The 9,858-nt window shown below is 41.5% G+C and overlaps 1 long non-coding RNA gene across 1 annotated transcript; it reads right to left on the reverse strand.

Annotated features, from left to right (window-relative positions):
- Positions 1 to 8,006: 8,006 nt before the first annotated feature.
- LOC124124484 lies at positions 8,007 to 9,484 on the reverse strand. Its single transcript, XR_007220355.1, has 3 exons — positions 9,141 to 9,484; positions 8,883 to 8,966; positions 8,007 to 8,185 (listed from the first exon to the last, which is right to left on the reverse strand). It is a non-coding gene; the product is annotated as an uncharacterized LOC124124484 (long non-coding RNA).
- Between the last annotated feature and the right edge of the window lie 374 nt (positions 9,485 to 9,858).

Here is a 9,858-nt window from a genome sequence, read left to right on the forward strand (position 1 = left end):
ACATATAGGATACAAAAAGAATCTATGTGAAAAGATGAGTGCAGTTAGGTACATGTACGATACAATAAGCTGATATTAGATGAGGTAAGAGCAGGTAAAACATAAGGTGAGGTGAATTGAGGTGAAATTGGTTATTTTGTCGCGATCAAGATTATTGCGTGCGTGTGTGTGTGGCTGCTTGTACTGGTCAGGACTAATGCCGATTTTAAAGTGCTAGCACACTGAGATACCATGCCGCAGTTTAACATGAATACCCGACTCAGACACAGTATACTGACTCCGAGTCGACCAGTCCTTGTTTTAGCCCCTTAATGCTGATCGCCAGGCAGGGTAACAACATGAACCATCTTTTAACGTCTTTTTGTTTATTTGTTGTTTAAGGCCACAATCAGCAATATTCCAGCTATATGACGCCGGCCTGTAAATAATCGAGTCTGCACCAGACAATCCAGTGATTGACATCATGAGCATTTATCCACGCAATTTGGATACGATGACATGCATCAACCAAGTCAACGAGTCTGACCACCCGATCCCATTAGTCGCCTCGTACAACATGCATAGTCGCCTTTTACGGCAAGCATGGGTTACTGAAGACCTATTCTACCCCGCGACGTAAAACCTTCCTCAGTCATTCTACTGCGGGCGATATGATTCTACTGTGGTAGATATGATTCTTAGAGCCGAACATTAAAGTGGAAAGGCTTTCAGTGACTTTTATTGAGGTAAAGGTCAATCAGAGGTATCAAATCACATTATCTACCTCTGATTAAAACAGCCGATGTGACAGTTGCATCACCGCGGCAGCTTACATTTGACTTTATTTTCTCCGTCAATGTCGTTAGGCATTTATTAACTTAATATACGTATAATTACAGGTCATAAAATGCAAATGTGCTGTTACTACAAAACATGTGTGGCGCGCTGAATTTAATATTTGGAATTTCACGCGTTCGGGACATGATTCAATTGAGCGCGGTTAAATCAACACGTGACCTAGCTCCACATTATGCTTTGGCAGGCCCTGTGTTAGTCACCAGTGAGCAGTTCACAGCCAGTTACTGCCGCTTTCAACCAGTCCTGATAATGTATGTTTATGTGTTGATACACACGACTACTAGGTCAGTAGTTAGGACGGGTGGCCAGTCGTCTAAGGCGCCGCGATTCGCTGCGCTGGGTTGCGTCCCTTGGGCACGCCAGAAACCTATGGTTGTGGGTTCGAATCCCGGTTCGCCCCGATTATGTTTCTAGGTTTATCAGCACCATACCCGTGCTCGTGGGTTTCACCGAAGTGGTAAACGTTTGAGACCTGGATCACTTCGGGCTTTCCTCCCACATTAAGCTGACACACCGTGATATAACTGGAATACTGTTAAAAAGCGGAGTTAAACCAAACTCACTCACTCACTCACTCATTAGTTAGGTCATTTCTATGTTTTGTGTGCTTCTGAGGCTGTATAATGTGTTTATTTGAAATAACGATGTGGATGACAGTAGGTCATTGTGCCAACAGACCGGAAGTGCATACAGTTTATACAAACTGATAATCCTAAACGTTTGGTTTGTTGTGTAACACGTTATTGATAAATAAATAGATTCATTTATTTGTCCTATTTTCGAAAAGTTAAAAACATTAAAAAAAAAATGTTCAAGGAGACCCGTGAAGATCCGGGATAGAACAGATCTTCAGCAACCCATGCTTGCTGTTAAAGGCGACTATGCTTGTCGTAAGAGGCGAATAACGGGATCGGGTGGTCAGGCTCGCTGACTTGGTTGAACCATGTCATCGATCCCAAATGCGTGGACCGATGCACATGATATCAATCACTGGATTGTCTGATCAAGACTCGATTATTTACAAACCGCCTTCATACAGCTGGAATATTGCTGTGTGCGGCCTTAAAAAAAACCTAACTACGTAACCAACCAATATGTTCAAGGCTACCCTTCCTAGAAACCCAAACGGGTTGACTTTTTTCTGTAAGGTATTGTCATTCGTGTCAACTATTGACTTTGCTAACGACATTACAAAATGCTGTGATAATATATACATTGTACAAAACAGGATATTATTTTGTGTACTCGTGAAGAGTTGACTTGCTTGTGCATGTGTTTGTGACGTGAGGTACTGGTGGGGCATGTTACCCTCACCTTTTCGCGAACACCTGGTATCATTACTAATGGATTGTGATTCATAAACACATGATCAACATGGAGTCGGAAATCATACAAATGACTCCGCTTTTAGCCGAAATTTCTTATGAATATAGAAAGGGTTTTGTCACTTTTATTCATATGTATTTTTATTTGGCAGTGTATTGTGTTGTTTGACAGTGATTTTAACTGTGTTAGGGGGGCGGTCGGGTAGCCTAGTGGGTAAAGCGTTCGCTCGTCACGCCGAAGACCCGGGTTCGATTCCCGACATGGGTACAATGTGTGAAGCCCATTTCTGGTGCCCCCCGCCGTGATAATGCTGGAATATTGCTAAAGCGGCGTAAAACCATACTCACTCACACTCACTCTGTATTAGGAGTAGGAGCTTTTCATAAAAAGGTCTGAGTACTGGGGTAAATATTTCAGTTTTATATTGCTCTATTCCCGGCATATCATTAAGACGTGATGTTCGTCTTCTGTAACATGGCTGCAGTTTTAACATTTTTTAATTTTCTGTTTCAGGAGTTCCGGGAAATCTGAAAGCTCTCATATGCGAATCATGACAATTACATCAGGACGTTGTTGGTGTTCGAGGTGAGTGTAAACTGTCGTGGTTAGAAGGTTGAAATCTGAAAAGTAAGTTAACGATTTCGACTCTCTGATATCGTTGTACCACTCTTGTTGGTACATGCCTTTACATCTTGTTTAAACAAACACATGGATAGATCTTATTTCCGACTTCATGGAAAATCCAAACATGTCCAAACCCAGGCTGGAATAAGGTAGTTCGCACAAATGAAACCTAATTAACATCATCTAATTTCTTCAACGGATCGTAACATCGTTTAGAATATCTTGTAGAAGGCTCTCTTGTGACTCTTTTCCAGAAGGTTATAACTCTAGGCAGAACATTAATTCATTGAGGGAATCGACCACATTCTGCTAATACAACTTTTCGAAGACTTAAAACTAACATTTAGTATACACTTGCAGAATTTAGTATGAACGCTATGTACAGAATCGTGAAAATTCATACTACAGAGTTCCGAGCAGGATTGGCTGGATTTCCCATCAGCCATTATTACTGATGGCGGTGATATTTGACCACGCTTGACATACATCATCAGTAGGTTGATGTTTCCATGTAGCGTGTTTGTTTGTTTGTTGAAGAAGAAATTGTCCCGCAAAATGATGGCGGTCTGTGAATAATCGAGTCTGGACCAGACAATCCAGTGAGTGACATCAAAAACATCGAACTACACAATTGGGATACGATGACATGCATCAACCAAGCGGGCCTGACCACCCGATTCCGTTAGTCGCCTCTTACGACAAGCGTAGCTGCCTTTTACAGCAAGCATGGGTTGCTGAAGACCTATTCTACCCCGGATCTTCACGGATGGTCTCTATATCGAAACATGTTTGTCAATATGTTAAACTCACTCCCAATCGTGACGGTATTACGCACTACTGCTCCAGAAAACGTCAACTTCTAAATTTCCCATCTTAACCCCCATCGTCTTTCAAGATCACTGGCGGTCATAACATCGTCTGTCATACGTCACTACAGGTTGTAATGGTTCCCAATTCATGGTTATCATACAACCAGAAACTAATATCTGTTAGGGTTTTTGAAATTTTATGTTATTTCCGAGTATCCCTACCTTTTTTTAAGAATATATTTTTAAGAAGTTAGGAGGACAAAGTTTTTGTAGATATTGGAATAATATGATGTAAGTTATGTGTGAATTCATGTACCATTCTATTATGTGTATCCTGAATCAATCACATTAGTGTCAAAAGGGACAGACAATTCAATAATATAAATGATTTCATTAGATTTATCAAAAAGGACAAGATCAGGTTTGTTGGCCTGGATAGGACTGAGGCTGTATAGGGACCTTTCCCCCAAAACTTTGTATTTATCATTTTCCATGACGTCCTCTACATATTCGGGGTCCTCCCATGAATGGGCCTCTGTGTCAAAAAACACAAGCATTGCGAAGACGAAAATAAAATGACCGAGCCACTCCATCATGTGGCTTCAGATACTGTGTTTTTGTCAAAGCTAGGCATCCATTGATAATGTGTTGGACAGTCTCATTACATTTACTACATAATCTACATTTCATATTTACATTTTGATGCAAAATCACTCATTGACGGTTTCGAGTGGGAAGTGACTGGTCCTGAGCAGCAAACAGAAAGCCTTCTGTTTCACTTTTCAGGCCAGTCGACCTCATCCAAGCGAAGGACTCTCACCACACTGCACACAAACTCGATGTAGTTGTCGTTCAGATAGCCTCTCTTGAGCCGATTTGATATGGCACTTCGCTTGGTTGACACTCATTTCTGTACCGTCCAGCAGTACAGATACTGTTTGTCAACAAAATCAACACTGACATTGTGATTATGTCCCACATCCTTGGCTCGCATAAAAAAACTGTGAAATGCTTTGTTTTCATCATGAATCCTGACATGCTTCACAAGAGGATCATCAGACAAATAAATGTGAGCAAATGTGCACAATACAATTCTGTCATAGGGGGCCTCCACCTTAATCAAACCACGCCCTCCCAATATAATTGGTAAATATAAGCGATTGAGGGAAGAGCGAGGGTGGTGAGATCTATTATCGGACATGATTCTTCGTGTGAAGGTGTCAGTACTCTCAATTTCTTGTTTCGTCAAATCAACAACACTAAAACAATACTAAGGGACAGGTACAGCATGAGTATTTGTGGCTTCACCTTTATTGCGAGCGTTCAGCTCTGAACTCCAGAGGGCGGTCGGGTAGCCTAGTGGTTAAAAAGTTCGCTCGTCACTCCGAAGACCCGGGTTCGATTCCCGGCATGGGAACAATGTGTGAAGCCCAGTTCTGGTGTCCCTGCCATGATATTGCTGGAATATTGCTCAAAGCGGCGTAAAACCATGCTCACTCACTCTGAACTCAAGACTTCTTAGAGTCCACATTTCTGCCGAAAGGTTCGTCTTTTGAAATAGCATTCTGGAGTTTGGGGGTTTAATATAAGACCCAGATTCGCCATGATGATGATGATCAGCACCATCTTCCTGCTCGCTGTTGTCATCAAACATGTTTACTCCAGGCTTTCCTCCCACATCAGGATGACACGCCGTTTAAACTGCAATACTGCTCAAAGAAGTGTTGAACCCATCTCCGACACATTTTTCTCAATATATGGGAGATAACCTCGATTATTTACACCGTGATATAGCCGTGGTATCGTTAACTGTACGAGGTTCACTCACTCATTTTGCAAATGTCATCTCTTGAATCTTAAATCTCTTTGTCTGGTGGCTTTTGGGAAATATCTCTGTAAACATGTGTTACAATTTGACTTTTCTCTTCAATTTGATGAATTTCAATTCTCAACGTGTATGTCATCATCGTGGACACTTTGAACACAGCACTGACCTGAATAGCAGATAGCTGTAAGTATGGTTCTCTCCAATGGCGGCGCCCATCTACCAATAATGGACTGTATAGTCGGGTTAAAGACTCCCTGGGGAGAGTGCAACAAAAAAAGGGAATAGTTTATTCGTTTTCAAATTGTGGAAACGTCTAAATCTTGATGATATTTATTTATTTAGTGGTCTAATAAACGCCAAAGAAGCATAACACGCCATTTTACTGAATTTCTCGCATTCTCGCACTTTTTGAATATTTTCAAAGGTCGAGATTGCCAGATCTTACATTAGTATAAACTTGTTGGACCTTCGGAATGAATTGCCTTTGTTTGAACGAAATGTATGGTGGCGTATCTGTCTTACCTATTTAAAGAATATATACATTGTATTATTGTAGTATTGTCCATGATTCTAACTGGATATTTCGGTCGTGGATTCAATGTCCACTTGTCTGTGTTTAATGTTTGTGTTTCAGGAGATTATATTCACATGCATGTTTTTGCTTTTATTTGACTTAACGGGGTTTTAAGATACATATTTCTCTTTTGTATTTTCGTGTTGTTGTTTTTTAAAAACGTGCAAAATTCCTGACGAAAACGTGTAATACATGATGTATTTCGAAAACACACACATTGACATCGCGAAAAAAATTAAGTGTTCATCATCATCATCATCATCATCATCATCATCATCATCATCATCATTATCATCATCATTATCATCATCATCATCATCATCATCACAAGGTTAACCACTTTTTAAGTCTGTTTATAAAAAAACACACATTGCCTCATGAGATATGCGTCGCTATATGTCTGAAATAATGCCAATGTGACGTTAAACTTTAACTCACTCACTCATAAGACCTAATCCAGTCAAAACTACGTCTTTCCACCTACCATGGCCAGCCCAGGAATCACCCTCAGTGCATACACCAGATAGATGGACGTCCGGGCGCTGATTGGTAGAAGCAATGAGGCGGTCGAGCCAATCAGCATCCCAATAAACATGACGTACTTCCCGCCATATTTCGCGGCCAGTATTCCAGATGGAATCTGTGTTACGATGTACCCATAGTAATACGCGCTGAGAATTCCAGACTGTTCTCCCTTTGACAAGTAGAACTCCGCATTCTAGAAATACAGTTTGTGTCTCAACATTTGTGGTCAATCACCGTTGATAAACTGCCGGGAAAACGAAAGTACACACCTTTGTCTGATTGGGACAGAAAATGAAACAAGGCAGAGATGGTTATTCGATGGTGATGTATTTGATACGGGTACCATGGCTACGGTAAGTTTGCAGAGTTTCGGAAACTGTTTTCAGCCTAGTAACGTTTTGATAACGTTTGTAACTTTCTGGTCAAATCTGATTTTAAAGTGTAACCTTTCTCTAAGCCGGCAGTTTACCTCCCGTTTTTATACGCATGTTCTTTCATCGCCGGTGAATACAGGCGACAATCTTGCGATGTGTAGGTGCCTATGTTTCGTCAGACAATTAAATTAAACCGTGTATAACTCATGGATTTTGTGGGAACACTGTCTGATGTTGAAGCAGTGCGTAGCAGTGTGCCACATGTTGAACCTGAAGATTGCCGTTTGTGCTTTGTGTAATCTGAACGCTTATTGGTCAACCTCAGCTGGTTAACCTCAAGATGGAAGAAGGCCGCGGCTTGATTCAGTGGTTACAAATAGCGACTGCACCACAAAGTATGTAGTCACGGGTCATGAAATAACGTCACGTGTACAAACCTCACAGGTTTGTACACATGACGTTATTTCAGGACTGACGATGGAGAAACATGAAATCGTTAGAAGCTATGTATTTATCAATCCCAACTGCTTTACTACTTTTTGACCTTTCATTTATAAATAAACAGTTACATGTCTTCTACACACTTCTAATTGGGCGTCCGATGGGATTCTGGGTCAGAATTGTTCCCAAGGAACGAATGTGTATCGCGCGAGGCGATTTCATGGACTGTGTGCTCAGGTATGAATGATTACGTTTCATTGTGCCCCGAAATGTGCTCTTCATATCAATCACTGGTCTGTCCGGTTCAGACTAATATATTTACGGGCATCAGTAGCAGTCCTCTAGCAGGAATATTATGTGCGGCGTTTTACAATAACCAACCAAAGAAACAAATCTGTTCAGATTAAACAACAATCTTAATTTATATACTTTTTTTAACGACATGGTTTGACGAGATGATTGATATCATGCGACACACTAAATGTCTTTCAACATGTATGATGTTTGCAATATAGACGGTGAGACAGTCCTTGAACTGTATGCTATAAGTCCAAATGAAGCAAGTCTAGATTTTCCACAGGTTCACACTGCACTCGGGTCACTTTCAAATGTATGTGTAGTTGCTTGTTTCTATTAAAACTATATATTTTCAGGGATAAGGTGTTAATCTAAAAGTAAGAATGTGCCTCTGATTGTGTTGTCTTTGTACCGTTGATGTAGTTGCTGGTGGTGTCGTTGACCATGCACACGATGGCCACGCTGAGATTTGACCTATTGGCCTCAACCATAACTCCCCCAAGAAAACACATTAATGCCACGATCAGTCTTTGAGAACAGCATATCGAATCTGAAAATAGAGACGTTGTATTCCATACATAACAGACAAAACATTAAAAACATTGAAAGCGATGCAGGTCTTGACTCATTTACCACTTTGGTGAAGCCCACGAGCACGGTTATAGTGCTGACAAACCTAGAAACATAATCGGGGCGAACCGGGATTCAAACCCACGATCCATGTTTCTGACGTTCCCAAGGGACACGCCTCTGCACATCCAATTTCGGCGCCTTAGGCGACTGGTCCACCGGTGCCCCCTTGTAACCAATGACGACATCCATGTATCCACAGCAACATCCACCGGAACGTTAGAATTGGTCTTGAGCACAAGGACTGGTCGGCTCTGAGTCAGTATACCATTTCTATGAGGGGTATTAATGATAAACTGGGACATGGTATCTCAGTGGACTAACGCTATAAGATCTGTACAAGTCCGGACTAATTCAAGGAGCCACACACACACGGTTGATGCATGTCACAATATCCCAATAGCGTAGATCGATGCTCATGATGTCAAACAGTTGATTGTCTGATCCATTATTACAGACCGTCGTTATTTGCAGAGTGCAGCGTTAAACAACAAACAAACAAACAAACAAACAAATGTTGGTAAATTAACAGCAATTCTAAAACTATTTTCTGTAACAAAGTACGAACATTGTCTCCAGGAATATCAAATGGCCAATCCCTTATAGCGCACACTTACGGTTCGAGTGTTCTGTATCATCGGGCAGTGGATGGTTGTTCTGTGATGCAGTGGATAAGCTGACCTTCACATCCATGGCGTCTCCTGTTGAAGTTCACAGCACTTTGTTTATTAATACACTAAGCACGTACAATGGTGCTCACAAGTGCTTACCCCCTGAGCTCTGCTCTGCGAAACGTTTGTGTAACCACAATGATACGATACGTGTCATTTTCGAATTGCATGACATAGCATAAAGAATACATAAAACAAACATACCTGAATGATAATTCTGTCCGCGCCCGAAAGCCTCACATCAACACTATATTCGAAATGAGCTCGGAATGATTTCAATCAACCATTATTGTATTGTATGTATCCTTAACGTCTTGTGATCAGAGGTCGTCCGTTTATAAGCCTATATTCCAACCTCGAGTTGCATTGCGAATACGTGGTGTTCTGATGTATGTCTGCGTCATTGTTACTGACCTCGATACTGACATTATGCCAGAGCATGCTCTGCGTGAGTCGCTGCGCCCTTGAGAGATCTATTTACAGGCAGGTTCATCCTGTTTCAGCAACAGTTCGTTTGGCTCTAAATGAGAACGATGAATTGCAAAATAACTCAAAATCGGAAATGGGTATTTATTACCAATAAAGTTCTGCGCCTGAATACCCTGTACCCAACAATATTTGTCGAATGTATATTCCCATCCCTGGAGGATGCACGGGTGGCCCAGTCGTCTAAAGCGCCGCGATTCGCTGCGTCCCTTGAGCACGCCAGAAACCTATGATTGTGGGTTCCAATTCCGGTTCGCCCCAATTATGTTTCAAGATTTGTCAGCACCATACCCGTGCTCGTGGGTTTCACCGAAGTGGTAAATGTCTGAGACCTGCATCACTTCGGGCTTTCCTCCCACATTAAGCTGACATGCCGTGATGTAATTGGAATACTGTTAAAAGCGGCGATAAACCCAACTCACTACCATCATACCAG

This window comes from Haliotis rufescens, unplaced genomic scaffold, assembly GCF_023055435.1.
Source record: "Haliotis rufescens isolate VD_foot unplaced genomic scaffold, xgHalRufe1.0.p SCAF_13, whole genome shotgun sequence".
Lineage (NCBI taxonomy): Eukaryota > Metazoa > Mollusca > Gastropoda > Lepetellida > Haliotidae > Haliotis > Haliotis rufescens.